This window comes from Ovis aries, chromosome 9, assembly GCF_016772045.2.
Source record: "Ovis aries strain OAR_USU_Benz2616 breed Rambouillet chromosome 9, ARS-UI_Ramb_v3.0, whole genome shotgun sequence".
NCBI lineage: Eukaryota > Metazoa > Chordata > Mammalia > Artiodactyla > Bovidae > Ovis > Ovis aries.
This window is the reverse complement of record NC_056062.1, coordinates 62,837,758-62,842,552: the sequence shown is the minus strand read 5'-3', so window position 1 is coordinate 62,842,552 and position 4,795 is coordinate 62,837,758. Positions and strand designations below refer to the sequence as shown.

The 4,795-nt window shown below is 33.9% G+C and overlaps 1 non-coding gene across 1 annotated transcript; it reads right to left on the bottom strand.

Moving 5' to 3' along the window:
* Window positions 1-4,174: 4,174 nt before the first annotated feature.
* TRNAW-CCA (transfer RNA tryptophan (anticodon CCA)) lies at window positions 4,175-4,246 on the bottom strand. Its single transcript has one exon. It is a non-coding gene; the product is annotated as a tRNA-Trp (tRNA).
* Between the last annotated feature and the right edge of the window lie 549 nt (window positions 4,247-4,795).

The window sequence follows — 4,795 nt, the reverse complement described above, 5'->3', positions numbered from 1 at the left end:
TTTAACTGTTGAGTATGATGTGTGCTTGTCATATATTGCAGTAACTTTATTGAGGAACATTCCTTCAATAGCTACCTTGTTGAGAGTTTTCATCATAAACGGCTGTTAAATTTTGTCAGAAGTTTTTTCTGCATCAAATGTGATCATGATTTTATCCTTCATTTATTATTGTGGTTTATTACTTTGCTTAATATGTAGATTTTGAACCATCACTGCCTCTCTGAAATAAACACCATTTGATCATGGTGTATGATCCTTTAATTTCTTCTTTAAAAATACCTATGAATATTTGCCCTATGCTATTCACATGGGGCTTCAGAAATCAATTGAAAATTATTATAAAAGTATATTGATAATTTATTTCTTACACTCACACAAATTAATGACTATATTTTATCAGACATGGTAGTCTTCCTAAAAACCATCAACTGTTTTTAGCTTATGTGTACATTCTCTCATCTCCTCCCCTCACTCCTCTCACCAATATAACTAAAGGGACAAAAGGAAACAGTTAGACAAAAGGGGTAAATAGTAAAAAAAAAAAAAATCACACACACAAACTGGTAGTTTATCATTGATCATTATATTTGATTTTAAATCCTATGCTTGATATGCTTAATTCAGACTGAATATTTATATCAGTGTGACAAACTGCACAACATATTTCACTCATTTCAGTACCTGTATTTCTGTCATTCCTAAATTCAACAAACAAAATTTTGCCCCAGCTTTGTTGGAAACTACTTGTTCAAGCCCAAGTATAGAGTGTGTGCTCACTATATTATATCAAAATCAGACACACTGACTTCCTGGAAAATTACCATACATACAATGCTGTATTTAAAACAAAAATGAAAAACAGACTTAAACCATCACACTGCTAAATGCACATATTCCTCAAAATAGTAAAAACAGATACTATTATTACTTTTTAAAAATGCTTGGTTGAAACACTTTAACCTACGTATAGAGAAAGTCTGAGAAAGGCTAACCTGATTAATACGAGTACAAATAAAAGTCCTCCAGTAGGAAGCAGAGGAATTCAGGGAACAGAAAACCCAGACATAAGAAATGTGCTCTATACCAGCATTTGTCGATGTGTTGACATTTCTGACATTAATGCTATACAGTGCAATGCCCTGGACGCGTCTACTACTTAAAACAAACAAATCAGTTATCTCCAAAGCCTGTCTCTCTTTCCAACTCATACTGTGCTCCAGTTAATGTAAAATATGCTGTGGTATAATTTTTTTATGAAATAATTTCTCAGTGAACTAGTATAGAAGCACCTTAATGAGATTCTTGAAACAGATGGGGATATTTTAACTGCTCTCACCCCTTTTTCTTGAACAAAATACTTTGTAATTAGTGGTGCGGTAAAATATTCTTTTTGAAAGGCTAGGAACTGAATGCATTTTCAGGCTATCATGGGAAAACCCATGATACACAAGAGATCCATGAAGCAAGGTTTTTGTTTTTGTTTTGTGTGTTTTTTGAAACACATTTTCTTTGCAGTGGACATTTTTAAAAGCCACAAGTAATTTCCTACACTCCATCCTGTTATTTCTGTGTAATTTTAGGAGGATATCTTAGCTAACAATAATTGCAAATTAAATGGAGAGGGGGTTCTTCTGTTAATTTCCTTTTTGTCTCACTCCCTGATTTTCTTTCAAAGAGATCTTTTCATTCTTTCATTCTTTTTTTTTTTTGGCTTTTATGTGTTTTTTCTATTTATCTTTCCCAACTTTTATTTTCTAACCAAAATGTGCAGAGTAACATAATCCTTATAGCAGAAATCTCTTTCTCTGCTTAGATGTACAGATGATATGCTCTACAAAAAATGTAGCAGCAAAAGGCAAGAAAGTAAATTTTAAAATATTCTGTTTTCCACGTGACTATCAGTAATGGAGTCCCTCTGACACAGGTCTAAATATTTTAACATATTCTAACTAAAGTGATATATCACAATTTTATTCCATAAGAAAATGTTTCCCTCTGTTGCTTAGAAATGCATATTTATAGGAATTTACTATTCTTAGGTTGTCCACAATAAAAACATTGAAAACAAAAAAATTATTTATGTTTTTGTTTATTTCTCTTGTATACTGCGTTTGATTATTGATGATATCCTTATGTTTCACTGGATTAGCTTTATAATTTTTTTTCCCACAGACATATTGCCTTGAGTAGTCCCCCAAGTTTATTTAGCCAGTCCTATAACAAAGTAAGCCATTATTATTCTTTCATTTTCTATGACCTCTGACTCTGGTGGTCCAACCTTCAGTCATGGTCTGAGCTCTCCAAACACAGTCTTCTCAGTTCTCCTTGTTCTTGAACAAGCTCCTTTTTCAGTTGGAAAGCAGAGATTCCATGCTCTTAGATTTATCTTCAACATAAATTTTCACAGGATTTCTCCACTCTTCCCTATTTTTGGACTTTGGGTTCCTAAGGACTTTATTTTCCTTTAGGGATTTTCACCATATATTTGTCATTTGTTCATCTTTCTTTGTCAAACTGTAGCTCAAATCTTCCTGAACATCGGTCAAGAAAATATATCAAAGGTCAGCAGAATAGAGTTGATGAGCCAGCTCTTCCTTATCAAGGATAAAAAATCTCAAACAGTATCAACAATGCAAACCAGAACCAGATTGGTTCAGAAACTAGTTTATGGTTTCTACAGCCACTATTCAAAAGTCAAGTGGTGCTATTTCAAGAGGACTAGAAAATCAATGTGCTTTATTAGTCCTCTCCACTGGCTGTGAGTTTCTTGAAATAACGGTTCTGTAATCCATCTAAATATCCCTCCTGCAACCAAAAAAAAACAAAAAAACAAAAAAACAAAAACTGTGCTTGGGATATGCTGCTGCTGCTCTTACTTCAGTAGTGTCCAACTGTGCCACCCCATGGACTGCAGCCTACCAGGCTTCTCTGTCCATGGGATTTTCCAGGCAAGAGTACTGGAGTGGGGTGCCATTGCTTGGGATATAGAAGATGCTATATAAATCACTCTTTTTTGAAAAATTTCATTTTAAAATTAGAGACATAGCCACTCACTGAACCTCAATTAAATGACCAATTAAAGAGAAAATTCTTCAGAAAAGCCTAATTATTAACTATCTGCAAGTATTTGAATTAGATCTACTTCATTGAACTTCTCTTCTCAATCGATGAGAAATTTCCAGAAAAGAGCTCTGTAATGTATTTCAGTACTGAGCCTTATGTGATACTTTAATTATGAGAGGAAAAAAGAGTTCAGTAATTCAAATAGTATCCCAAATAATTTGTTTTACAACCATATAAGCATGTATATTTTTCTACTTCATGATAGGTTTAGTTAATATTTAATCATTTAAAAATTTTATTCAGTCAATGTAACTTCTCCTGACGGCTTCCACTAAGGAAATATTTCCTGTCTCTTCCAAGAAAGATTTTAAGAATTTTCACCTGAAATGTTTTCTGGGTCATGTAAATGCATAACCCTGGAAGAAATATTTTCTGTGATTTCCTTCAAAACAATAGCATATAAATTCGCTGTGTTGCAAGGAAGCTTGGAAACTCTCCTAATGATAGCTGTCATGTTAGTGGGCTGAGGATTTTTGGATAAAGAAGCCAGATGCTGTGAGTTAAACTTTAAGAAAAATAATACTAAATTTTTTTTATGCCGAAGCTTTGACATCTGCTTGAAATAAAAACAAGAATTATTCTAAAAATTAAAGTGATTGGATCTGCCATTTCCTTTTTTCTTAAAAAGTATGTTTCAATGTCATTGTTAAGAATGAAATTCATAAAAAGAAAGCTATTATCAAATATGGTAAATGCTATATGGTAGCAATATTGTTTAATGCCAATTAATTCTTTTATGCATTAAAAGTTATTCCTCTACACACACACACACACACACATATATGTATATAATATTTAAAAGCTTATATAAAGGAAGAAAACAGCTAGTTGCTTAAGGAAAGAATATATGAAGTTATGAAAAAAAAGCCCAACCTAATATCTGTTTATTTGGGGAATATTTTTGCCATTTTTTTTTTCTTGAGGTGAAGTCACTCAGTCGTGTCCGACTCTTTGCAACACCATGGACTGTAACCTACTAGGGCTTCTCTGTCCATGGGATTCTCCAGGCAAGAATACTGGAGTGGGTTGCCATTTCCTTCTCCAGGGGATCTTCCTTACCCAGGGATCAAACCTGGGTCTCCTGCTTTGGAGGCAGACGCTTTAACCTCTGAGCCACCAGGGATTCTCATGTTGTTACTTAGGAATCAGTCTCTTTCTCCTACTGTTATTGTAGAGTGTTATTTCAGCATGTATAAAATTTGTAAGCCAAAATTTAGAAAAAGGAAACGTGATTGTGTTTCCAAAAGTCCTGTAATGTAGTATTTTATAAGAAACAGGACATTTTTCTGCTAATCTGGAATAAGGTAACTTAATATTTGTAGAGGGCAAACTGTGCCAAAACTTTAACTAGACTTTTTAAGTTGCACATTACAACTAAGACTAAATTGTGTATGATTAGTGTTAGTACTGTCCTGCTCTTTTGAGACCCTATGAACTGTAGCCGGCCAGGCTCCTCTCTTCATGGGATTTTCCAGGTAAGATTACTAGAGTAGACTGCCATTTCCTTCTCCAGAGGATATTCCTGACCCAGGAAACAAACCCACATCTTCTGCATTGCAGGCGGATTGCAGTGCACTGAGCCACCTGGGAAGCCCCTTGTATATAATTAGTATTCCTAGTTTATACATAAGGAAATTGCTATAGTATAGATTTAAGTATCGCTCACAGTTCA